The sequence below is a fragment of the Gasterosteus aculeatus genome, chromosome 21, assembly GCF_964276395.1.
Source record: "Gasterosteus aculeatus chromosome 21, fGasAcu3.hap1.1, whole genome shotgun sequence".
NCBI classification, from domain to species: domain Eukaryota; kingdom Metazoa; phylum Chordata; class Actinopteri; order Perciformes; family Gasterosteidae; genus Gasterosteus; species Gasterosteus aculeatus.
Genome location: NC_135708.1, coordinates 12,314,559 through 12,342,454, shown reverse-complemented (window position 1 = coordinate 12,342,454; position 27,896 = coordinate 12,314,559). Strand labels below are relative to the sequence as shown.

The window sequence follows — 27,896 nt, the reverse complement described above, 5'->3', positions numbered from 1 at the left end:
CTGATGCTGCTGATGCTTGGACAGAAAGAGGGAGGGAGAGAGAGAGGGAGAGGTGTTGATTGTCCTACACATTACCAACTGTACCAACCAGTCCTTTGAGTCACAGATTTTTATAGGCATAAAGAAACACAGGCGGTGCGTTGGATTTAACACACAAACATGTTCTTTATTTTAACTTCTGTAATTTAAATGTATTCCGTTCTGTTCTAAGAGTATATTTCAATAGTAATTTGATAGTTCTAAACAGTCATTAATGTAAATATTTCTTTATTTCTCCATTAGTTTATTTTTTATCATTTGACAGTTTGTATTGTTCATCAGCTTTCACAACTGATGCTTTCACAATTATTCCCTGAATAACTAGGGGACCCCTTCATAATGATACAATCGTGTCCTGTGTTTCAGTCCTGTGCAGTCCAGTGCTGCTCTGCAATGGAGTTTCACTGTCAAAAAGAAATATAAAACTTTGCAGCTGCAGGGGAAAAAATGGTTGTCTGTTATCTGAGTAAGAGTTTCTTTCTATCCTGCAAAATAAAACATAAAGGAACCCACTTTTCTAATGACCATAGGAAGGGATATGGTAAAGCCTTAAGAACTGAAGTGTTGCGTTTTGCTTTCGGGTTGCAGCTGCTGTGCATCACGGTTGCCTAATTGCCACGGATCCACTTTAGATTGACAGCAGTTGGTGTGCGCTTCTTTTCTGAGAAATGGAATACCAAATGAATGGCTGAGTATGTTTCATGCAAAGAAGGCCAGAAGGCCTTCATCAGCTGGGAACCTATCGAGAATGAAGACGAACTTGAAACAGTCTGCAACAACAGCCTGGAGGCGGCGGTTTTCCCACACAAGCACATCAATAAAGCACAATGGGTTTCCGCCGACCAGTCAACCAAAAATAAGATTGACCACATCTGCATCAAGCACAAGGCCCTCACTGTTGGATGTCCGAGTGAGAAGAGGAGACCCACGCTGGGTGTGACATCACCTAATCATGGGGAGGATGCGGCAGAAACTGAAATGCATGAATTGCAAAGATACAAGACCCACACTCGATGTACACTGGGGTCAAGGCACATTGGAACTATCATTACACAACCCATAGTTCACTGGAGAAGCATGTTGAAAAAATCTGAAGACCATATGGAAGACAACGTGTAAAGAATCAATAAGGCCGAACTAGTCAGAGAAGCATAAAAGAGAGTGAGAGAAAGGGAAGTAGACCTACATAAAAAGAGGCAGCAGCACAAAAAGAATATGAGGCAGCAAACAAGGTCATTAAGGAGTGGGTCTGAAGGGACAAAAGGAAGTACACTGAGGACTAAGCACAGCGGGTGGACGGCGCGGCGGGTAAAACCAATTCGAATGGACTCTCTCGAACAACAAAGAAGCTCACCGGCAAACATAATACACATTAAGCACACAGAAGGGTCTCTCCTCACAACCACGCAAGACCAACTTCTCAGACGGTATAAATATGAGCGCACGCCTAACAGAACATTTCCAATTCAAATGTTCCGATGTTCCTTATTATTATCTAATGCTAGGAGGGGCCTCTACGGAAAAACACCCACACAAAGAATACTTCATGGCTGCATTTGGAAAACATTTTCAAACAATGAAAAATACATTACCTAATTTACTAGACTGCGTGCATATTCAAAGAGTGAAAAGACATTACACAAACTAGAGAGTAGGCTGCTTTTGAGACCCTACAAACCAAAATATGTTTTTACAATGGGCATGTTCTCACTTATTTGCAATTATGCAAATAATTGAGGAAATAATGGAAAACCAGGGTCAACACTGGTTAAATATTTAGATGGGCTGTGTGAGAAAGCCATCAAACAAAAACCGGGCAATAAAGACTGCATTCAAAGCCATATATACATGTTTTATGGGGGAATAGCGGCGTTATATATCCCCAACTCATCAAAGATCATAAAAAAAAAATCACTCAGTGCCAAGCAGCTTTTTTTTTATACTTTCAAATAAAAAGAACCGTTTTTCCCCTCCACTTTAACAGTCGTGGAGTCGGCCCACATGAGTTTATTTGTGCATTTGGCCTGATTAAATACAACCCAGTCTTGCACAGTCCAAGAAGAAAAAGAGACCTGCAGTGTGAGTGAGTCATTTTTGGTCACAGTTGGAACAATTCAGGGACATGTGAAGTACCAGAACATGGCAGCCCCCACTATGTTGTACATCATAAAAGCTGCCGTGACAATTGAGATGTGGAGGATGAACTCTCCCGGCCCAACTTCCCTTTTCCCACGTGAAGCATTTGCTACCCCTTCATGGATTCCACATATGTATATTCTTACCCGTGTCCACTCTATCATCGCTATGAAAGGCGCAAGCCGCTGTTTGAATCCGGGGGCCGTAAAAAACGGCTGGAGTCCCATTAATTGTCAGACACAAAAGCAAGTTCTGATCATAAATGCTGCACTTGATATCGCTGCTCTAAATCACAGGCAAATCTGTCCCTCCCCTCACCGGTGCCTTCCAAAGTGATTTGGCCCCAATTTGTAATAAAAAAATAAAGGAAAGACCCACAGAGAACGTGCTGCCGGTGGCAGCGATGGGCTCCTCATTTGTGTTTTGCATTTTTTTCACCTTTTCTCTCGTCGCAGTGACTGACTTTTAATCTAATAAACATCGCACATGAGCCCACTGACTAGAACAAAGGGGAAGAAAAAAAATATATATCCTTCTGAACATCTATCAGATCGCTCTTGTTAAAAAAAAAATGAAAAGGGAGGAGGGGGGGGGGGGGGGTGGGGGGGTTCCTTAATAGGAATGGAGTTGGATATACGGTTTCAAGCCAAGATCATAAAATTACTGAAGAATAAAAGCCATTCATTTCACATGACATCACCACCTTGGGAGGATGTGAGCCTCAATGGCTTCAAAAAGAGGACAGAATGTTTTCCACCGTGGACTTCAGCACCGCTGCAGACCAGCAAAACAAAAGGAGTGGGATGAACCTTCCCCCAGATTGGCAGGAGCCTTTGAAACGTGGCTCGAAAAAAATATCATGTTCTTCACGGCGGAACTGTCTTGGTGGACGGAGTTTACGACACGCGCGGGCTGACGTTGAGAAGCTGTGCTTGAGGCGGATCTGAAAAGATGTGGGCACGGTGAAAGTTAACACAACCCTCGCAGTGACCCTAGTGGTGTAATTACAAAAGCAACCCATTACAAAACAGGGATGATAAATAGCTGCCCTTCACCGCGCACACTTTTTACCTTCGCCTCAGCATACTGCCGTACATCCCCAGTTAAATATTTGCACTTAAAATGTCCCCGCTTACACTTGTTAACAGCGCTGCCCACTAATTTACACCCGAGCACTGGTTTCCAGTCGGGTCGCAGAGTCGTTGTGTTTATCCACACGGCTGTCAGTCACTCGCCGTGAGACCAAGTCAAATCAGTCTTGTGTGCTTGACACAAATGATACGGCACTGGAGCGTGCTCCAGGGGTACTAATGGCCGGTCTGAGTAGTCCTCAGTCACAATGTCACAGGAAACACATCATTTCCAACCTGCTCCGTGGCAAATCCATGTCTTACTCAAAAGTTATGCACTCGCTAATAGCGTATGCATCGGCTAACAGAGGTGGGCTTGCCGTGGTACTTATCCCCCCCGTACGTAGTGGCTCTTCTCGTGTGGGACAGAGGAAGAGGTCGGCGTTTAGCGACCGTTTATTACAAATCAGTGGCGTGCTCAACGGCATATGCGACACAGGAACTCTGGCTGCACCTTGTGAGAGAGCTGCGATAACAACAATTGGCAATGCCACAGAGAGGCCGCGTACCGTATCTGTTGTGTTAGTCTATCTACATAAGACAAACAGGGATGCTACATTCAAAACACAGGCAGACATTATTAACAAAGAATAAAAGAACAATTCCATTTTTCTCCCTCTCTGGGAGAAATGTGACACATCATCTGGCGCGGTATTGCGTTGCCCGGGGTGGAGGCCCTGCACCGTAGATGGACCGCTGTAATTTCTCATCTATCAAATTATGGTTTATTGTTCAGCACAGCAACCCCGGGCTACACACAACCCCGTGCACTGACAGTTATGAAACATTATATTTCCACTGTCATAGCCCAGGCCTAAGACATAGCTTAAGAAAGAAAACAGAGAGAAGTAAAAACTCTAAAGTATTCTTAACACTCGCCATGTCAACATCCATGTTAAACACAGCTTTCATTCTAGCCGCTTAAGCTACTGTTGCTATTTCTGGGGTTTGCTAACGACGTTAGGTTACTTAAATTGCCATTAGCCACTACTGTATAAGCTTGTTTATTATTGCCATGGTAATGATTTTTCTACCAAATGAAATTTGTCGGCAGGAAATTGTGTTTAATGCCGGTCTAATGAGTCTGCTGTAAATTAGCTGGCATGCCAGCGTGGATGACTAAAAGGCCTTTAAGTAACCTTTGGTCTCTGTTGAGGGTAATTTGATACTGCCACTGATGATTCACTTAGCGAGGCTAAAAGCAATAGTCTTGCATCTCAAGAAGGACATATGAAACTACTATCGCTTTTAAACTAGAAGTGAATGCGAAAATAATCAAATCAACTCGCCACTGGATTACTAAGATGGCGAACGTGAACTCTTGACTAGAGTCAAACCAATTTAGGTTTTTTTTTTTGTCACCAAGGTCAAGGTTTCGACATACAACTTACAGCTGAGCTAATCTCAGATCTCGTCCTCCAAAGAGACAATATTTACTTCAGATGGTGACAATTTAACAGACATTTACTTTGTGCAACTGCAAAAGAGATGTACAAAAATCGGTCATTTTTTAATGGAACAGAATTTAAACATGAAAATCATCCAAGGCCTCCATTGGTCGTCATTGGGCACATTTCATTTGAACAATTAAATGCAACTGAAATGAAATTTCGAAATATGATAGCAAGGTAGAATATATAAAAGTCAGTTTACAAAGCGTGTTAAAAAAAACAGCCTAAAATCTATACTGATACAGAATGCAGTGTAGCCTTCTGCCATCAAACATGCTACAAAAAAGGGTTAGGAATTCTTCAAAGGAAAACTCCTTTAATCAAACGTTAATCAAACGTTAATCAAAAGTTCATCAAATCTTTGAATCTTGAATCTTTGAATCAAAAGACGGTCCAATACATGTGTGCGTGTGCGTCTTTTCTTTCTACCAGGCCAACAGCGTGTACATCTTTGGCGTGTTGCCAGGTCTGCAGCGCGAGACGGAGCCTCCTGATGGATCTGCATATGCACAGAAGTGGTGTGAGTGTGAGAGCGCACACGTCGCTGGCACCCCTGCAGGTCCGCGCAGGCACACGTGGGTGTTTTACATGGAAGTTACCCTGCTTTGTCACAGACGTGGCAGCCCCCCCCCCCTCCTGGCATATTCCCCGTGGTCTGATATGAGGTGTGTGTGTGTGTGTGTGTGTGTGACTGTGCGTCTTGTGTTTTAATGGTGTGACATTCCTCCTTAATGCAGGTGGCCCCTCCATGCGAACGCCCTTCCTCGTCTGCGTATGGTTCCACCCCCCACACACCCCCATCCCCGCACCTCCTGCTGCACCTCGCCCACCCACGTGGCCCCTCCTTCTCTGGCAACACGTGCCCCCTCTCGGTGCCAACATGCCCTCATCCCCCTTCTCCCGCCTCGCCCCTCCCTTTCACCCCCCCCATCCCACTCCACCACCCTTTTTCCCACGCCCGCCTCTTCCTGTCATCGTGTAGTAGGAGTGGTATCACCGCACGTGCCCCGTTTTTATGCCAACAAGCTCCCCTGTGGCCCTCCTACCCCCCCCTCCGCCCAACCCAACATCATCGTGCTTCCCTCCCACCATCGTGTTTTACCCCCCGCCCAGCTCCCGCCCCCTCTTTCTCACGCTGTTCGTCTCATCGCTATGTAAGTGGGGATACCAGACTGTTTTGCATACGGCTGTTTAGTCCTTTGTGGCAGGCGGGGCGCCATGCGAATATGCAAAACGGTGATGGGGAGGCATTTTGTAGTGTGATGAGGAAGGGGAGTCGACAGAAAGATGCCGCCGTGTGTGTGTGTGTGTGTGTGTGTGTGTACGCTCGTCCTAGTGGGTGTGATTTCCAACAGATTCTTTGGCTCGTCAGAGCGATGGTTGGCACGGGAACGGGTGCCATCAGAACCAGTCCCGTTGACCAACAACATGGCGATGGAATACCACCACGAGCAGCCATAAATCCTGCGTGGAGGGACGCCCTCATCTTCTGTGGCCTTTTTATTCCATTTATGGGACAGTGCGAGGAGAGGTTGTCTTTTTTTTTTTCAAGATGTATCGTCACTGTAAATCCACACGACACGAAATCTGAAAATATCAGCGGCAAATTAAGAAGGATCGCAGAAGTTTTTTTGTTTTTTTTCGCGCTCCTTTTCACCCATATCCTTTTCTCTCCTACTTATCTATGTCAGAGAGCCAATGGTTCATTATAATTGGCCGTTGTCATCATGCAGATGACACACGCGGTGCTGTGAATATCATTAGCGCCTTTGCATACCTCCGCTCTTTTTTCTGTCCTTTCTTCTTGTTCCTTCGTTTCCGTGGCTCGTTTTCGGGATTCGATATTCCAAAAGGTAATTATCATCCACAAAGCAGCCTATCGATATGTGGAGATAGGCATAACGGCAAATAAAGGTGCGTGATTGCCGTTTTCTCTTTCGCAATTTCCACCTCAAATGTAGAAGGATCTTCCAGGCTGTGCGAGAGAATAAGAGTGCGTTTGTGTGATTGTATTTGACTCTCCTTTCCAGTGGAGTCCATTGTACATCTCTGTGGTAAAAGTGTTCTTTCCTCTCATCCTCATCCCCCTCTTCTGCATACATCAGCCTCTCCTTGGGTAGAATAATGGCTCTTAATTCTTCTCTGCAGCTCTCGCCTTCTGATCCGGGACAAAAAGAAAGAGCCAGCCGGTCAATTTGCATACCCCGCATGCAGATGAGGCTCGTGTTGCCGCTGCCTAATTAGCAAGTCCTCCAGTGACTCTCTCTCTCCTCCTGCAGCGCTCGCTTTTAACCCTCGCTCGTCCAATCGCCATCCCTTCGTCTCCATAGGAAACCATTGTCGCGTCGAGAATGAATTCGTCTGGAGGGGCATGAAGAAACAATAGAAAAAACAAAAATAAACAGAAGCGTTTTGCATTGACGAGCGGCTCGTTCGTTCACCTTCGTTTACTCCCCCATCTGTGTTTATCGGCTAATTTGCGGCTCCTCTCGCTGGCGGCGGCTCTCCTTAAGCTACCCTCTTTGTCTTTGCCTTTGAAATTTACAAAATCTTACAAGAAATCAATACTTAATTGATTATTCACTTTCCCGCAGCCTCAAACGACCGGCGAGTGCACGTGCGTATTAAATCCGGCGTGTGCCTGTGTGTATGTGTGAGTGAGTCTCTTGCAGATCCCATAGTATTCCCAGTTCTTTCGAGGCAGCAGCCAGAGGAAGTGGCAGGGAGCTCTGAGAAACACTCTGCAGCATCTACGTGCATGTATGCGCGCGCGTGTGTGTGTGTGTGTGTGTGTGTAGGGGGGGGGTATATGAGACGTACCAGGGTCCAGTTAATGGCACCAAAGCCAGAGAAGTTCCACGATTTGAAAAGGTTTACTTCCCAGCTCCACAGGAAGAAGCACCATGGAATTCAGCAGCAACGACAACAACAACAACAACAAACCAACACCGAGCCTGTGGGCACAGGAAGCACAGCGGGCTCCAAGCAGGATGTGGAAAGGAGTGTATCCTCGTTTTCGGGCATTTTTTTTTTTGTTCTCTTCGCTGCACTTCTTTTGTTTTCCGTCGTGGCTCCGAGAAGAGAGCAGGGCAAGATGCCACCTGGACCCTGTAGAGAACTCCGTGGCAAAGTGGGCGCGGAAATAGGGGCGTGAAGAGAGGGGCGTGAGGGGAAGGAGAGGGAGAGAGAGAGAGAGAGAGAGAGAGAGAGAGAGGGGTAAAGGGTGCCTGGCGTCTGCCTCTGATATGCCATAAGGATGGCAGGCACGTAATGATAGCAAATGTAGAGCAGATTGGCTTGGAGGAGGGAGGAGGAGGAGGAGGAGGAGGAGGAGGAGGAGGAGGAGGAGAGACAGGGAAAGGGGGAGAGGAGACAGATGGCAACGCTGGCCCTGTGCCAACGATACCAAGGCATGACTATGCAGGGAAACCTCCCCCCCCCTACAGCCCGACACTTGTTGCTGTCTGTGTGTTTATGTGCCGTGGTCACGTGTGAAGGGGATCCGGTTGAAGGCGTATCCATGACCAGACCACACCGCCTTACACTCGCCATATTCCCCGAATGGGGCCATTGCACTTTCCTCACCCCCTATGTGGGCAAGAATGGTGTTGATTTAATTATTCAATATCACTGTTTGCATCGGGCGAGGCACTTTAGTATGTATGAGAGCCTAAAGCGAAATGAAGGAGGAGGATCGAGGTCTGGCCTTTAATTTGACCTGTATTTATGCAACGTGTCGAAGGTCAAATATTGACTCTCTTCGCATTTCTTTTTTTTCATGGCCATCAAAAATATATACTGCAACCCACCTCAAACTTCATTCTTTCTTTCAATACACAATGGCGTTTGAGTTTTACTGGGGAAAGTAACGTCATTTTGTTTCAGAAACAAAAAGCCGGTGGCTTGAGCTGGTTCGCGACAAGCGAAACGGATGACAGCCGGATGGAGTATCATGATGTTCGTATTGAAATGTGCTGAGCAAACATCTTGGTGGACCAGCAGACGTGCTCCGTGTGTGTGAGGAGGACAGGGAGGGAGGAGAAATATATTTGTGTAGGGTTTGGGGTTGGGCGGGGGCAAAACACACACACTCCACTGTATTCTTGTCTGTTTGAGCTATGCAGAGTGTTATTGGCAGACTGGTACACGCTGTTGGCCGTACAGAAGAAGAGGCTTATGCAGGCTAGAACACCCCGAGGTGTTTGGAAACCACCACAAGATTAGAAACGGGTTACATTTTTCCCATTTTGCTTGTTTTTGCATGATTAGCAGCGAGGCAGAGTGCGGGAGTAGATTGGGCGAAGCTCTGCCGCGTGCAGATAAAGAGGAATGTTATCACAAACTATGTACGTCCATATGCATGTCTGTGTGTTTGAGTAGACTGGATGGGGTGGGGGGTTCCGTAGACACCGAAATCAAACATCCTATTTGAATAAGAACAATCAGACGCGCAAAAATCGAGCAGAGACGCGGGGAGGGAGATGGCGAGGCAATTTGACTTGCGAATCAGGCAATGCATATCTGCATGCTAATTATGTGACGAGAAGGGGGGAAAACGAGTGGAAGGCGCCCCCCCCCCCCCCCCCCCCCACGCGCCAGACAGAGAAGGGGCGAAGGAGGAGAGACATACAGTAGCAGACGCACGGGAGAATCAAGGGGGACGAGCGACTGCAAAAACGGACGAACAAACGAAGGACTCAAAAGGGAGCTACGGTGGACATGGGCAATTAATTCTCCATAAAGCCCTTATTCTACGGCATTTAATTTTCTTTGGAAACAAATCGACGCGGGCGGAGAAGGAAGAAAGGAGCGAAAGCGGAGGACGAGGGTAGGGACGGGAGCGATGTTTAGGGGCATCCAAAAATTAAAATTATTGATTGATCTGAGGGTGCTTCGGGTTGCTGAGCGGGAGGGCATTTTGAGAATGTAATTAGAGCGGACTGGGACCGAGGCTGGAATGATAATAGATGACGATGGAATTCGCCATGGCGATTGGCCATTAATCTCCATTAACGCCGACGAGGATATTAAAAATTCTAATTGGAGGCACAAAAATGACGTGGAGGGCGTATGTATGGCTGTTTGCAAGTGTTGTTCTGGGATCTCGGGTGTGCGATAATTGCCACCATGGGGGGGAATAGTGTCCCGAGGTATAGTATATCAACTGTATTGGCCCACTGATTAGAATTAGACTGTTGACGATGCAGCACTTAGTTCTATGCGGTTCGTTTATGAGGGACTCTTCTCTATTGTCTGAGACTATGTTTTTTTTGCATTTGAGAGTATGGACACGCTTGTGTATCCAGCCCATGTACGTTCATGTTGTGTGTGTCTATTGTTGCAAAAAAAGGAATTTGCAGACTTTCTGGTTGGAGTTATTTTAATTCATCATTCAAAATGTCTTTGTTAGCTTGTTTTCTCTTTCAAAAATAAAAATATATATTCTGTGTTTCGCTTTAGAAACATTTCAAGAAAGCGCTACAACGTTGTGTAATTTTGTAATTAATGCAATAAATATACATTTTCTGGATTGAACACAATAAAGTACTCAAATCCTTCATCGTGTTCGAGTGTCATTACGTTGCAACAAATACAAAAACTACCTCTGACACAGCTCCAATACAGCGAGTAAGGGAAAGCCCTGCTTTAGGGAGTCCTCGGCCCCCATGGGTGCTATGATGTCATCAACAGAGGCCTTGGGTGATACTGTTTGCACCAAGTTACATCAGCCCAAATAAAGGAACACAGATGCTGCGTTTATCAACAGCTGCACCACCTTGCATGACGGTGCTGTGACACTGTCAATAGATCATGAAATCTTACTGTGTCAGCTATTCAATATTACAAATTGCTTGTGTGCAGTCATCATGCGAGCGTGCGTTTGTGCGTGCGTGTGCATGTCCAGGACGTAAATATGCACGAGGTTAATGCATATGTTCCCGTAATGTTTCCATGTATTCACTCTGCATGATTAGAAACTGTCCTTGAATTAGTAAGATGAAACTGCCCCCCCCCAACTCTGCTGCATTTACACATGCTCATATTCCATAACACACACACACATGCACACACACACACACACACGCACATTGCAGCCTATATGTGGACAAACAATTGTAAAGATCTACTATTAAGATGAAGACATAACTGTACTCGTACAGAGATAGTAAAGAAACACATTTTACCTCTACTGTTAATTCATTGTTCATTAGACAAAGAAGAGAATGTCCCTGTTCATAATAAGTATGCTTTTATGTGCAGGGTTTGTGTGTGTGCGTGTGTGGGTGAGATGGCCAGTGTGATGTCATTACGTTAATGGTCTTTCACTGGGGCTAGTCATTAAATGGGGATATTAAAGCAGTAGGCTGTTTTTATATGCATGGAGGGGTGATGTGTGGGGGTCACAGTTGCTTAAAGTCATCACTCATGCACCATAGGAGGACACACAAATACACTCAGGCACACAATCACACATACAAATGAGCAAAATATGCATGTGAGGGGTCACTCTGCAGTCTTCAGGAGAAATGCTACTGTTTGTCTCCCTCTCTTTTTCAGAAACATGCACAATAACACTGGCAGAGCGCTCACTTGCCCCTCATTTGAGTTGTTTTTTTATGCACATTCACCGTCCCTCAAGGCAGATTGGTCCTGATATTTATGAGCTGGCCCTGACGTGGATATTATTATTGTCATTATTGTTATTATGCGTTTCGGGGGGAGGGACATAAGATTAGTCCGGTGCAGAAGCAGGTTCTATCACTACTGCAATCACCAGATTGGTCTGATTTATGATTTATGCAGGCCGCATAACGCCTGAGATAACGGCCCTGGAGGAGCACGGTTGTAAAAGATTGTTTTATCCAATTGATTAATCCAGGGTGGTCAGAGGTGCGAGGGTCTCATTTGTATATGTGCTTAGATTGCAAAGGGAAACGTGTGTTTGTCACGTGTCTCTATCCGTGTGGGTCTGTTCTTAGAAAACCTGACCCGGTGATGTGACCTTGTCTGGCAAACAGCGGGGATTGATAGATTATGAAAACAGGCCTGGAAAGGGAGGCAGATGGGAACATGAAAGAGGAAATGAAAAGAAATTTGATTTGCTTTGGATATGTTCAAGTTTATATGTCTGTGTAACAGCATGTAGAACAATGTCTTTTGGATTAATCTGCCAGTGTAGTTTGTGCTTTGGGTTGTATAGTAACCAGGTAATGTCATACGAAGGAGATTTGTTTAACTTTTAAGTTTAGCGCAGATCATTTAGAGAAATCAGTTCTTGCAAACAGGGTAGTGTAATCATTTGAGACTTTTATCTTCGTTTTAAGTCTCTATATTAAAATAGAAATATTCTCAATAGTAGCTTAAACTACTGGAACGGAGGCTCCCGTGTAGTGTTTCCTACTGCAGTACATGCTGCTCATAACAGGCCGAACCGATGAAAGCTTTCAGATACAGATGTTTCGGCGACGCCGTGGTTGAGTTCTGCCCAACGGGGGGTAAACACCCCCTAAACTCCAGTCAATATGTGAACTGTACATTGGTAAGAACATATCTATATTTGCGGGGATGGCGTGTACAGTGTAACCTGTGTTTGGGTTTGTATTCCTGAGGGGACATTTGTATTGACAACAGTTCTCTCCGGTTTCATAACAAGGTATAATGTTTTTGCACTTTCCTTTATTTTGTTATCCCCAGTTATTAATATGTTTCCTTGGGTACGATGCAGGTATGGCTTGAGGACACCTGAGGTGTATCAATAAAGTAATGTACCAATCTATACATGTAAGTACTGTGCAATAATAAACAGGAGTGCACAGACACACACACACACAACATAAGCCATAATTCACCTCATGATGGCGTTTTTTTTTTACAGTGCTCTCAAACAAGAAAAAGGAAAGCTTTAGTTTGAGAACTTAACACACAAAGCGCGGTGGGCTCAAGGTCAGTTAAAAAATACGCTTCTGTTCTCGTTCCACCCGGTCAGAAAAATCCCTTTGAGGACTCAAAAATGAAGACTTACTATAATTATGTTTAGAAATCAGAGGCAAGAAGGACAGTGCCTAAAAATTGTAAAGTTAACATCTTTAACAGAAAGTTTAGAGCATTTTTTGCTTTTGAAGACAGAAATAGGGTTAAAAGTAAGAATTAGGTTTAGACTAACGTGAAAATAAGTAAGCTGCAGTAAAATGCACTTAATTTGGGGCGAAAATAATCTTTTTTAACAACAGAATTAACTGAGTTTTCTTCATGACAGGAAGGGCATAGTGAAGGTGTCTCACCTTGCTGACGCGGCCAGTTACTTCATCTGAGCAGCTGGCTGTGGCTCCCTGCAATATGTACAGAAGATCAGTTAACAATAGAGAATCGAATCTTATCAAAATATTATATCAGATTATTATCACAATATTATCCATGCCACCGGCGACCTGAAGGCTGAGCCTCTGAACATTAGATTACACACAATATCATGTCTGTGGTTTCCCATTCAGAGGCTTTTAATGTGAAACGACAGAAGCAGCGGGCCTCATCGCGGCTCCAAAATGGTGAAAGTCACGTTGTCTAACTGCTGATATTAGTTTATTGTATTCTATTGTTTCAACAAGTTTGAAGTTAAACCACCATGAACTACAGTTTTGGTTTCACCATTTCCAATGCGCCAATCGCATCAATTATTTGAGTCACAAAACCGACAACGGATTGTTTGTTTGAGCCACTGCGCTGCTCAGTCACGAGTAAAACTGCATGCACAGAGAGCTGCGGGCACCGCGGACCCGCAAAATCGCTGTGCAAATTGTAGAGCAGTCACTGGTGGAGCGCCGCCAACACAATGTTGGGGTTTTGTGCGCATTGCATTTTTATTCAAAAGGGTATTTCCCCAAAATCGTAGAAAGACAATGTTCTCAGCCGAGTCCGTGCACTTCCACGTCATCCCAGTGACAATCCCTGAACCCCGACAGCGTGCGCTCATGCACTCTATGTACACACTAATACTGGCCAGCAGGTTGGAAACACGGCGAGGAGGTGGCAACGAGCGAGCGCAAACGTCTGCCATGTGTCCACTTTGTCGCTCAGTGATGCCAAAGTGATTGCATTGCAATATGTCGCTTGTGTGTGTGTGTGTGTGTGTGTCCTTGTGGCAAGTGACCACACTTCAAAGACAATCCGACCTGGCGGCGGCTTCCAGAGATGGGGACCAATCGCAGCATTGCTGAAGGCGAGCTGGAGGGACGGGGGGCCTGCAGAGGGCCAGGCTGAAGGAACCGCTGCTGCTGATTAAAGATTCTGAAAGCAGCGCTGGACTCTGAGGCAGAGATTATTATAAATTTGGTCATTGGCAATGAGGACACTACAGGGGAGGGGAAAAACAAATATTAGGGCCCCCTCCGATGCCGGGGCCAGTGTGAGCTGTTTTCCATTTTAATGCATTATGTGTGTATAAGGGAGAGACGGGAGATGAGGATTTTTTTCTTCTTTATTCCTCCACTGTGTGGGCGTGTGTGTGTGTGTGTGTGTTAGATTCAGCAAACTCACATTTACATTTCCCTTGCACTGCCTGCGAAATGTTTTTCCGACGTGGACAGCGTGACTGCAATAATACATCATACCATCGCACTCTCTCACCCTCTTTCACACACTTACATGCGCGCTGCAGACAAAGGCGGTTTGAGAGAATGAGGACAAGGGAGCGCAGCTGTAATTATCAACCCGCGTGGGAGAAATGGAAATTCACACTTAGTCTGATTCCGCGGTTAGCTTTCAAGCCACTCCATCACTTAAGCTTATATTGACACGTTGACTTAGCGCGAAGGTCCCCTGACGTTGAACAGTTAAACACGCAAAGAAGTTAGATTCCACAAGTTCATCATTAGAAAGGGCTGATACATTCAGACGGGAGAGGAAATGTGCGCGCGTGTGTTTTGTGTGTCCGTTGTTAACTTTCCGTTTTCATTCTTTCAGTTGTAAAGTAACAGAAAGTAGTTGTGTGTGTTGATTGTTGAGATTCTCTGGATCTTGGAGCCACGGGGGTGAGTGAGTTAAACTGCTGTATTGCAGTATATTCACAAAGGCACTCCGAAATTATTCATTAATGAGTCATAAGTTACAAAATGAAGTTTTGAAACATCCTAGTCTGAACTCACGTACTGTTGTTATGTATTACAGTGTAAGTGTATTTGCTTATGTGTGTGTTTATGTTAATTTATTTTTCTATTAATATTTCCTTTGATGACACGACTTTAATTCCATACAAGTTGCACTGTTGGCAGCTTGTCCTGATAGTGATTACATCGGCTTTTTCACGGTATAATATATCAAAAAAGCAATTAAAAGTGAAAATGTAATATCAGCAGGCATCAACAGATTGGTCACATCACTTTTAATTTAATTGCATCCCAAGAGCAGCCGAACGCCCTGCGAGCGTCCGCCGTGCATTATTTCAAGGAACCGCACCGTCTTGTCTGTGGCGTTTGTTTTCGTCGGCGCTCAGACACCTCGCCGCTGGAGAAGCCCGTCTGCGCCCGAGGGGGGGGGGTTCCGATTTGCAAGGATCTATCGCACAACCAAAATCACAACCACAAACGATCCAAACGTTCATCCATGAACTCAAAACTCACCCCGGGGCCGTGAGCCCGCCTGCGTTAAGCACTTTGTCATTCTAAGTGTAACACAGGTATTGATTCCATAGGTTTGATTCTATATGCAATGATGTCTTCCTCCGAGAGTTGATTAAACCCTTTCGGTATCGATGCATTTGGCGTATGCATGCGCGTGTAGTAGGTGTGTGCGCGCACGCGTATGTGTATGTGTGTGTGTGTGTGAGGCAGGAAGTGTCTGGTGGCGACAGCAGAGACATTTTGTGTACATGTTTGCATGCGTTCATTGATAACATCAAAGGAAGGCACGGCGCCCGGCCTGTGTGATGTGGAATCATAGCCCGTCTGACTGCGTGTGACCCTGGATCGGGGATCCTCCAGGCTCAGGATCCCCCCCGTCAATGCAGAGCGAGTCCGAAGTCCGTCTGGAGCTGAATTTCAAACGTATTGGCTCTTAAAATGGATGAAAGTTGAAGTTCTTACTGCAGTTTAACGACAAATGTCGTGTTGTGGAAAAGTACAAAGGCAAATAAGACTTTTAAATGGTCCAAATCCAACTGTTGGTGTCAGTTCACTTAAATGTAATAAACATATAGCTAATAAATGTTTTTTCTTTTCTTTTTCAATTCCGTCCTGGAAGAACTGTGTTGATGTCATACTCTGGTCAGCCTCTATATTGTCATCTGTCCATTTAAAAGCGAAAAAATATATTTAACAATATTCCCAATGAACCACATGTAATTGTAACCTAAAAGGAAAATGAAGAGAAAAAAACATGCTAATATAACATCTCACCTCCTTGGTTGGGTTTACAATCATTAAATGTTACAGCGTATTAGCTGATCCTCGTAAATCACAGTGGTACTGTAAGTACAATACAGACCAAAATGGGACTTCTCGGACTTCTTACAGCTCACACAGTCTATTTTTCTCCGGCCAACATCAAGAGTTACAGGAGGAATACCAATTCTTAACCTCGCAGCGAAAGATCCGGATAAACCTGATGTCATTTATAATTTAAAGCCGTATTCACATAGAAATATACGTTATTTGGTAGAATCATCCATACTAGCATACAAGTGTAAAGCATTGATCTCTAACCCCATTCATGTTTTACTCTATTGTCCAAATGTTCTGTTTAGTGTTTTGTGAGAAACCGAGAAGCTCTTCTTTGATAAGGAGAACTCAACTGGAACCTGTCAGTTATTTAGTCACAAGAAAATCGAAAGACTACCTCAACAAACGCCCTAAACTGAAGGATCACCAGCGTCACACTGAGTGTAGCATGCATCTTTGTGATAACAGTAATCACTGATTCACAAAGCAGACTAAACAAGGGCACGTTTCATGGGTCAACGCGGTTGTTGTTAGAGAAATACAGCATGTCCCTGAAAAGCAACATGGGATTTTAATGTTGGCGCAAGCATTTATGTAGTGAAAGAAACCAAAAGCCTTTGTGCAGCGCACAGAGACTCATGCACGCACACACATTCAGTAACATGCACGTACACTTTGACCAGGTCCCCTGAGCTAATTAAAGGGAAGGTAGGAGAGCAGAGATTTGATATCTCTGTGAATCATGTAGAATACTTGTAATGGGTGACCTTTTTTTTCTTTGCCCACGCGGCGGCAAGAAATCTCATTTGAGAGTGAGCCATTCCAATTTGCTGCGGCAAGGCAGGTGTCAAAGTCTCAAGCTGGCAGAAAAACATCCCTCGGTGCCTCCGCCTTTGTTTGAGATCATGTGATGCCCCCCGTGCAAAAAATGCAGAGGGCCGCTAAGTCTTCTGAAACTGGATTCGTACCTCATCGCCGCGCACCTCTCTCTCGCTCTCGCTCTTCGACTTAACGTGAAGAAACAAAGAGTGTTTTCTGTCTCCGTGTTTTGTGTATAGAAAGGATTATGTTAGTGATCAGAGCAAACATGAGAATTATAAACACAGTCCATCTTCATTAGGCTGCAGGCCAGATATTACTGGGCTGGACAGCCTGGAATGTTTGGTCGTCCATTTAGCCGAGGGCAGGAGCAGGAGGGCTGCTGTGCAGGGCTCCGGCTCCCTTTGATCCTCTGCAAGTGTGTGTGTGCGTGTGTGTGTGTGTGTGTGTGTGCGTGCAATGCAATTTCACAACCCAAGTACACCAGCTGGTCCACGTTAAAGTTCCAAGGTAACCATGGCGCCCCGCGGCTGGTGGAGTGTGTGCACGTGAAGGTGTGTGTGTGTGTGTGTGTGCGCGCGCGCGCGTGTGTGTGATAACATGTGTTATACGTTTGGATGCGCTCCTCCACCGTATCCCCCTCCTTTGGCTTTGACTTTTAAGGAGTTTCGACACTGAGCTCTTGCCTCTATCAGGTAAACAGGATACGGGTCACTGATAAAACAATATATACACATACACAGCCTACCACCATGGGAGGATATATGTGTATTCCCCTAACCACAGAATACCTGGGGTTGGGTCGCCGAAAATAGTTTCCTATGTATCACTTTCATTTTTCGTATCACATGGAGTAAATAATGTTTGAGCAGCTCTGCCAAGACGTATCTCTGGGGGAAACATTGATACAAGGAATATATACAAGGCTAGAGTGAACAACCACCATAACAGGAAAGGGTCGTGTATAATCAGTTCACAGGATTTTATTTGAGAACCGTATATGGTAAGAGAGAGAGTTTACAGAAGATTCTATTTACATTTAACTTTGCTCTATGTCTCCATCATTAAAACAAGTAATATAATGCACTGGTATCATACATTCAGTCAGTTATTTTGTTCCACTTCCACTCATCAGGAAATGGAGGGACCAGTTGTTGTTGACTTTTGTAGACTTTTAAGACAGAAAACTGGCAAAAGGGGTTCACTTTAACACTTAATAAATATATATATATATTTTTTTGTATTTATTGTGCTTGCGTTGCCCACTACTCAAAAAAACGCATTATCCATATATCTCATTTTTCATTGGCGTACAATAATATTTACTAAGGAATACAAATAAATCAAGAAAGGAACCACTACTCTGCAACAAATCTATATGTGTGGCACCTAAAAAGAGAGGGTTATATCATTTCCATGAATGTTGTTTAGACGTTTGTTGCATCACCACAACAATTGCCATGGCAACAATGCAGTTGGACACAGACACATGCTTTCGAAAAATCTAAAACATATTTCTAAAGAAACACTATTACATATACACACACACACACACACACACACACACACACATTGCAACCATAAAAAATCAAAACCGTATTTCTTTGAGAATACCTCAAAATAATGCAATGTTTGGTCCTCTTTGCAATTACATTCCTTTCTCCCTCTATTTCTATATCTGCGATTGGTACCGCTCCACAGCTACGATTCAGATGGGAACAATTCAAAAGATTGGATATGAGAAAGCACAGAACAACTCTTGTGAGTCTGCAAAAGTGCGCCGCCGCGCTACCAATGACGCTGTCTGTGCACGTCTGACTACCAGCTCTCTCAGCGTGGACTCAACCGAGGGGTCACCGGCTCAGGAGAGTCTCAGGTTCACTACCCAGGTAGGATTTGTGCCCCTAAAAACAACCAGACAACAGCCTTGTTGAAAGACATTTGAGCTACGGACAATTTAGACCCCCAACAGAGCGGCTTCTGCAAATCCTACTACATAAATTAGTGTATCTTAAAAAAAAAAGGTGGCAAACTTCGAGGGAATTATCATTTTGATGTTTTTGGGGGGGGTTTTGCACGCACGATCAGGTGTTTGTCGCACGTGTCGGATACGACCCTCAACAAAAAGGGCTTCTGCTTCACCCCTCCTGAAAAGTACAGCGTCTACGTGCGAGTTAGCTGAGACAAAAGCTGTGTTTTCGTGTATCACGCTGCTTCCTCAGGTTCACCGTCGCGAGTGAAAGAAAGAAGCCTCGTGGTCGACCCAAAGGATGCCACTTTCAAAGCGCAGCGTGCACACGCGCGCGTGATACACTGAAAAAAATGATGTGTTGAATTTACTTAATTTTTTTTAGGTAAGTAAATGCACGAAATAAATGTATCTAAATCCAGACATATTTTTTAAGTAAATTGTACTCAAATTTATTAAGAAATTCCAACTAAACCCATGTTCAGTTTAATCAAATGAATTCGCTAACTGTAACTATTCTTTTTATTTACATTCTAATCAATTTATTGTTTAAATTATACATACTAAAATTAAGTCTCATCAAATGAAATGCCATTAGTCAATATCAGTGTATTTTATTCAAAAAAAGCAAAGGGCATATTATAATACACCTTACATAATAATCTAAACAAAAGAAAGAACATTCTTTTCCACAACTGGATGTATATATACACACACACACATTAACTATACATTACATATATATACACATTAAATGTTTATATGTACATTACATATATATAAACCAGTTGCTTTAACGCTAGAAGCCCCTCAACACAATCCAACAGACTGAGCAACAAATAAACGACACTATCAAAATCTTGTGCTACCTCTTATTCATTTTTCTTTAGATGGATATGTTCTTCTATTTTGTATGTTCTATAAATGTGTTGTATTTATTATCTTCAGTGCTTCAATGAGGTGTTGCAGACTCTTCAGGAGGCTTTAAAATCAAAAAGTTCCAACACAGCTGTGTGTGTGTACTAGAGTACCAGTCATAATATATATGTATATATAAAAATAGAAAAAAAATAAACAAACAAATCTCACATGCTCAACTAAGGCACAAAAGTTGGTGTATTATAAAAAAAAAAAGACCAAGTGCATTGGGAACAGACTTATTTGTCAGCGAATAAATCAAGGCATAATGAAACATGTGACTTAAACCTCCAGAAACTTTTACTCTCCGATACTAGCGGAAGATGAAAATAGCAAATCTGTGTAGAGCCAGAACGAGACTAACTGTCACATCAATAAATGGAACAAACATCTTTTCAGTGTGCCATATATATCGTTTACCCGGGTTTGACTGGTGCTTTTTATAATTACGTCGACTCTTTTCTTCTGCAATGCAATGAGACCAGTTCACAAGAGTGGCTGAAGATTTCCTACAGTCCAGCATCGCTTTTGTTCCTTAGTCCAAGGATTTTGGGAGAAAGCTTTTCAGCATCCATTCGAAAGAGCACTTTCTGAAGGAATTCGTAATAGTATCTTAGCTCTTTGGGGTAAGCCATGTTCAGAGCGTAGATGACTCCCAGCATCATTGCACAAGCGTGGGCCACAGATCCACAGTTGTTGAGAATGATTACTCCTTCAACGAAAATTCCAATGTCATCACAATGTCGCATTTCTCCACCCTCCTTGTTGATGACATATACCCATGGTATGCTTTTGCAGGTCTCTCGGGATGTCATTTCCTTCAATGTCCTGTATGTGTAAAGAGAATAGGAGAAAAGAACACGATTCATGAAATGTATTTCATTTCAATGACGTATACTTTACTGTATGAACATTGCCACCATACATAATAATCTCTTAGATGAATCTGATCCCATTTTATATGTATTTAAATAAAACCATATATCTGTGAGGTGTTATTAAAGATGTACATAGGAACGACGATACTGTGCAGCAAGTTGTTAATTTTATATGAATATTCTCAACCGTCTGTCAATGATAACATGAACCTCTGAAAACATATGTGGGTGACATTAGGATCTTAAAACATAACATGTGACAGGCAAATCAATCCCAATGACTTACTATATACTTCCGAACGAGCTGTCCCTCGTCCTCACCCAGGTAGATGCAAAGAGCCTTTAGGATAGCTGTCCTTTTCAGATTGACATCACTTGTCTCCTCTGTTAAAGAATTATAATTATTGAATAATAATAAGAAATACATAAATAAGTACAACAAGTTCAATAAACTGAACAATATTTATAAAATGTAATAACCTAAATGTACAATATAACTTAATGTTTTCATCATCACATATATACATGACATTTTACATGTCATAATGATTGGTGTACATATTTACTTCTTGCAAAATCTCCAGATGTTTAGCTAGTTTCTGGCCAGCAACTCCTCCCTTCATCTGGAAGATGGATGTCAATTGGGCTAAATGGCTGTCCAACCGTGCCATGAAGGTAGATTCCAGTGGGATGGCTGTAATGCGTTGGAATTCAGCATGTATCTTATCAAAGAACAAAAAGACAAAATACAGAGTATTGGTGCAATATTCTGTTGTACAAAGACAAGAGGCACATTGGGAAAATAGCTAGCATGTGCTTACCTCATCGATATGGAAAAGTGCAGGCCAATCAGGATATACACACTTAATATGAGGGCCACGTCCAAAATGACTGTTTTAGTTTGTAATGTTTAAGAATCTCTGATCGCCTCGACACTTCAGCGCCACAGTCTTTACACTGCCACATAAACTAGACAAACAACAAAGAGAGAAGAAAAAATAATAATTAGTGATGGTGTTTATTCAGTCACCCGTGGTACTTAAAACTCCTGCACTGTAGAGCTAACAAAAGATGAGTAATTAATTTAACTCATTGTTTGTCCCAGGAAATGTAATATTAAGCTGACTAAAGAGGACAAAAATCATTTGCACTAAAGTTGTTGAGTGCCTACATATGATCAGTGGCATAACTGCCCTATGGAGAGCAAAAATACCACAACGTTACAGAATATTTATCCTGAGCAGTACTGCTGGGATCAGCATACCTGTGAAGAGTTTGTTTGTTAAATGTACTTACCAAAACGTTATGAGGTCCCCAAAGAGTTCCACATCACACCAACATCAGATAGAGAAAACTGCAAAAAAATACATATATACCTGAAAATACAATTCAGGTATTTATTTTAGGAAAAATAAGTAATGTTCACTAATCATTACTGACTTGGGTTAAGATAATGACTCAAATTAGATCCCAACAAACACATTTTGTATTTAAATAAACCCTCATATTACTATAGAAATGAGCAACAAATGGCAGAAATGTTTCTTAAACATGAATTATTCATATATAATTTTTTTTATTCAAAAAGTATATATATATATGATTAGTATCAATTCTCAATTATTAACAGACAAAATACTGTGGGTAGGCTACAATAGTTAGTTCATTTCTAATGAAACCAGAGCTGAAAACGAAGCTAAACTATTTTGGCACGGCAGGCAACCCAATATTATCCTATCCATTTAGTTTTTGGCCAACAACTAAAAAGAATTTTTTACCGGACGGTGGTCATGAATCGACCTTGCTTGTCCTCCTCTGTTATCTACAGAGCAGCTGCAGCTTACACTTCCCCGCATTGAAGCGCATTTCCTCCGTGCTCTCAGAGCTACCTACATGTTTAAGCTAACGCTAGCTCATTAGTGTATAGCCGAGAAAAGGCACCACAAAGGGAAAAGATACCACAGTAAAGAGTTGAGCAGAGCCGCGCGCGACTCACGTAATGGCTGTTAACATTAACCCATTTGGCGCCAGAGAGCAGCAAGCGCACTTTTATCAATAGGATTTCAGTTTAGTTATTGTTCATCCTAATATTACCGCACTGATAGGTTCAAGTTAAAAATACACTTAAAGTGGGTCCGTAACGTTAAACCTTTCTACATGCCGAGAAAGCGGGGAAGGTGAAGCTACAAGCTATTAACGTTAGCTAACGTTAGCTATCAGCTAGCGTTAGCTAGTCAATTGACATTGGTTAGGTTCGACTTTTAGTGGCCACAAACTCACGAGAAAGTCCAACAAGAAAAGCATTTGATGCATCACGCATTTATATTGATATCATCGGCACCAGTTAGATAATTATTTTCACTTAAAATGAGTCTACTAATGCTAACCTAGCCTTAATGATGTAGGCAACATTAAGCTAACGTTAGCAGCTATAGCCTCAGTTAACATTTTATTAACACACAGCAGACAGCCAACTACTTTTCTTGGTGGCAACTAAATCCGGTTAAAGTGAAAATATAATACAGCCATGAATTTAAGATGTTTACTTACTGAAAACGTAGAGCCTTGGATACCCAGACAGCCAGGAGATATGGCAAATCTTTAAAAGTGAAAAAGATTCCCGCGTCCTCCAGGGGCGGTTTGTGGTCGCACATGCGCAGATGTGGAAGTTGAATGTGGTTGTAAAATGTACACATTTTTTTCATGTAACTTTTAAATGAAGGAAATAAGCTTTTTCTAAACCATGGAAGAATGTGTTAAGATTAATTAAAAAAGATAAGTAGGATTCAATAACACGTTCAAATCAGTGAAATAACCTTGAATAAATCAAGTAATATTTAAAAGGGGTCCGAATCATTTTTTTCAGTGTACCCCTCAGTCACTGCTTCTACTGTGACTTTCTACCTCGTTTTGTAAACAGCTTGTGTCTCCTCAAAGGCCACAAGCTTCCTACAGTGATGAAAGAGCTTATAGTATTTCTACGTTTTACGTCTTAATTTCCATTGTGGCACGTTCGCCACCTTTTAAAGTGGTTGTATTAATAGGGAACATCGAATCAGAAGCGGGAGAGCAATTTGGAAACTTTGAGATCTTCACGTACGAATCCATTACTGACAAAAATCTCGCAAAAAAAAAAATGTTAACTAAACTCCTCACAGGCATCCATAAAGATGTTTAATCTTTTCTTCGAAATGAAAAATCATCCTGCTATCAAGCTGTCCACCGAGCAAAGAAAAATCTAATGAAAACATAGTGCTACATATTGATAATGATATTCTGTATCTTTCTATCCCCACCTAATCAGAGGTGGAATACGGTGCAGAGTCCCTCCTCTCCAGCTGTGACAGGCACAATTCATCACAGCTTTAATTTAGTCTGTTACTGGGGTGTCGATAGGACGAACACTGCCTGGCAACCCTCTGTCTCACACACACACACACACACACACATACACACACACACACACACACACGCACACACACACAGGAAGGGTGTTACATGTTCGCACACGTCCGTGCACAGCACGCACACGTCGTATGACCCTTATGGAGAACCGTCTATCCCCAGCAACTCATCTTTGTTACTAGCACACAGATGTGAGCCGTCTCTCTCACACACACACACACACACACACACACACACACACACACACACACACACACACAATGAGGCACACCGTCCAGAAGAGCTATCTGTTGTGTGGTTGGCTGTGGCCTCCAGCTCAAGGCCCCTCTCTCTAGATGTATCATCAGTCATTTAAAGCAATTAAGCACTTCTCAATGAGAATAGCCCGCTCTTCCTTGAGCAAGACGGAGAGGAGCGATTCACAAAGCCATTTTCTACCAAATCCTATTAAAGGTGGGTAAGGTGGGGAGGGGGGGGGGACGAGGCTGAAGACTTAAAATGGAGGGGCTTTTATTTAAGGACTATGAGGTATTACAGGCCAGATTACTCCTGGCTTATGTTCCTAGTCTGGGAAATTACATTCCCACTTTTTTTTTTGGAGTGCCCAGGCTTTGGAGTTGAAGATGAGAATCACCTTAAGTCTCTCTTGTTTTTCGCTTCCCCACCTCAATGGGTAGTTCTTGTTGTTGTTGTGTATGCTAGAAAGACTTCTGTTTTCCCACTTTTATTGGCGCCCACTGAGCTTTTAGATGCCTCGGGGGGGTTGTTTTTAGGGCTGGGGTTTATGTCAATTCCATCCGGTTCTTTCAAGGGAAATCACTTTTTCGTTCCAAGATCCCGTCTTAATTATTGATAGCAAGGAAAAATGTGAGTTCGAATTTCATAGGATAAAACAGTTTTCCTTCAATCTCAACAGGGTTTATAAGAACGCACCATAGCAACAAAGTGGTGAGTCATCAAATAAATAAAAACACCAATAGGAAATCTATCTTCGTCTATCATATCATCTGTCCTGATAACGGTTTAACCAAACACGCTGTAGAAATAAGATCTGTGGATATTATGGTAAGTTTTGTTTAATATAAAACTGAAACAAGGCACGTTTCGCGAACATTAAGATTCCAGAAATATCTGTTAAAAGTGCATCATGATTAGAGGTGGAATAACATGGTGGAACTGGGTGTGAACAACATTTGATTATTCACTCATATAGTGTATTAATTATAGACGTGCTTAACAGACATACGCTGTAAAAATGTTTCTAAATGTGACCAATTCAAAGTAGGATATGTTGTTCTTTGTAGCCAGGTTTTGTATGATAAACGCATGCAGAAGATAACGAGGACTGTATCGCATGCGATACATGCGTTTACCTTCTGTACTTAGTCACCAAGAAGGTGACATGCTTTGAGAAGGTGTTGAATGAGAGTAAGTTCATTCCTCACCTTGTGGATAGGACACGGCACTTTTACCACTTTAGCTTCCAAGGGAACGGTGGAATATTTGTCAGAAATCAAGGTTTCGGTCCGTATGAGTAGCTTTACTGAGATCACTGGTAGCAAAGAGTTCCTGTGGTCATTACCCCCTCCCTAAATCAGCCACTGTACAACCAGAGGCTTCACTGTAGGCCTTTTTTTTAAACTCAGGGAACATTTACTATTTGACTTGCAGCCAAGACAGCCTGTCTTCACCTCGACAAAAGAGCAGAAAATATGCCAGACATTGAAAAAATACGTGTGCAGGTATGTGAGTCACAGTATGTGTGAGACCACTGATGTAAATGACCAAAGACATACGTGTGTGCAAACTTTATTTTTTGCACTGGATGTGTGTGCTTACCTTTGCCAAACTGTAAAACAGGTTGGGGGTTTATTTTTGTTATGCGAAAGCAAAGCTCCGTCCCGCTGAAACAGACATCTGCAAAGAATAGACCTACTCATTTGGCGTTAATCAAAACAGCCTGACTTTATTCATGTAGCTGCAGTGATCTGCAAGCCTCTGGCAAGGGCAGAGAGAAAGAAAATACAGATGTGTGCACGTCAGACACACACACACGCATTTAAATAAAAGGTCAAATAGCTTTATCAATAACTGTGGAAAATGTGTTTTGTGAGGAGAAGGAGCAGTTGATCCGACAGTGGCCACCGCCCTGATGAATAACCGCCAGGACAATCAATAGGAAAGAGGAGTTGAGGTGGAGCGGGGCAACGTTTTGTCATCCAACGGTACACTCCAATATCTAAGCTCATCCATCAAAGGCCGCAATGGCACTCTGTCCTCCGCTTTAATTGAAAGCACACTGAAACAAGTTATTTACATGGCGGGATGGATTTGACCGGTCGCGGGTCGGGCTGGCAGCTTTGCTGTTGTGCGCTGGCTAAATGTTTGTTTTATGAGACGACGCTCGGCTGTCTCCCAACGCTGACTGTTAGCCAACGAGGGAAATGCACAAAAAAAAGAGTCTACAACACAAAAATGGCGGGTATTTTTAAATCGGTGTGCGTTTGAAATCTGCCAATATATACATTGCGGGAAATGAAAAGGCCACCTTGAAGACAGCAATGTTTTTAATTCTGCTAAATCAATCATCAGAAAAAAAGTCATTAAAAATAAAGGGAGGCATTATTTGAAAACCCACAAGAACTCCTCATTGCTTCACTTCTTGTAAGAAATAAAACAATAAACCACCGTTTTGTGGTTTAAAGGCAACTATGAATCTTTTTTATTGTCCTTTTTTTGAATATGTCCTCTATTTTTTCCTTTTTTTGTGGCTGCATACGCGGCTCGAGTTGAAGCTGTCTGCCTGTGGTACTAAATATGCTATAGGGTTTAATTTAATTTGAATTCACATATGGTTTAAAGGACGCCTAGTGGGAATCCACTTTTGACTTTCAATGAGTTCGGGGGTTCATGCTGCTTTGCTGCATTCATCTTTGGATACAAGCCTCTATGAATATTACATTTTGGTCCTTTCATCACTTATCACTTCATGCAGACAGTTAATTCTAGGGTTATTCCAATATCATATCAAACTTCCATCTATGTAGCAGGATGGAGGCCGTGAAATGTAATGTTTCTATGGAAGGTTCGCTGTCAGTAGTTGTACAATCACGTAGATGATTTCAAAGTCACGGAAGGTCTGGACGGCGCGAGTGACGTGTCTGAGCGGTGTTTGCCCTGCGCGACCCGGTCTGAACTCCACATGCTACTGTGTGTCACCATGTCACGACCGGAGCCAAAGCGGCCAGGGGGAGGAGAGCCTGTCTGCCTGGGAGCCAGCGAACATCTGTCGAGCACATCCACATGTGTAGCAGACATACGGAGGGGCTCTTCAGACCACACTGACTGTACGGCTGCAGAGATCCAGCGCCGGAGAGGCAGAAAATGTTGGACCCGACACAGGGAGCGTTGAGAGCTTCAGCCAAGGCCAAGACGGGACTAAGCCAACACTTATTCACACTATGGGAAACTCGACCCCCGCTCCCAAAAGCAGAAATTATTTTTCACTTTAATCTCGGTGCCACGAATACGATTTGCCAACTGGTTGTACAATATTCAAGCAAACGACTTGTTCTTACCGTTTAGTGCTGCGAACATGTTCGGTTGGCGCTGGCCCTGGCGTTTACCCGTTGCCCTATTATGAGAAAGTGCCGATTGGGACAGCTTATAAAGAGGCCAGGCTTGACTATTAGCAGGGGGTCCAAGGGGAAAATGTCCCA

General features: G+C 43.1%; 2 long non-coding RNA genes across 3 annotated transcripts; both read right to left on the bottom strand.

Moving 5' to 3' along the window:
* Positions 1-6,571: 6,571 nt before the first annotated feature.
* On the bottom strand, positions 6,572-10,595 carry LOC120811986 (uncharacterized). The gene is made up of 2 exons (XR_005710499.2): positions 7,577-10,595; positions 6,572-7,117 (listed from the first exon to the last, which is right to left on the bottom strand). It is a non-coding gene; the product is annotated as an uncharacterized LOC120811986 (long non-coding RNA).
* Positions 10,596-19,468: 8,873 nt separating this feature from the next.
* LOC144390105 (uncharacterized) lies at positions 19,469-21,742 on the bottom strand. 2 transcript variants are annotated; one of them, XR_013454175.1, is made up of 4 exons: positions 21,594-21,742; positions 21,339-21,494; positions 21,059-21,154; positions 19,473-20,722 (listed from the first exon to the last, which is right to left on the bottom strand). It is a non-coding gene; the product is annotated as an uncharacterized LOC144390105 (long non-coding RNA). The 2 variants fall into 2 exon arrangements; XR_013454174.1 differs by having other exon boundaries at positions 19,469-20,722; positions 21,339-21,742.
* Positions 21,743-27,896: the final 6,154 nt, after the last annotated feature.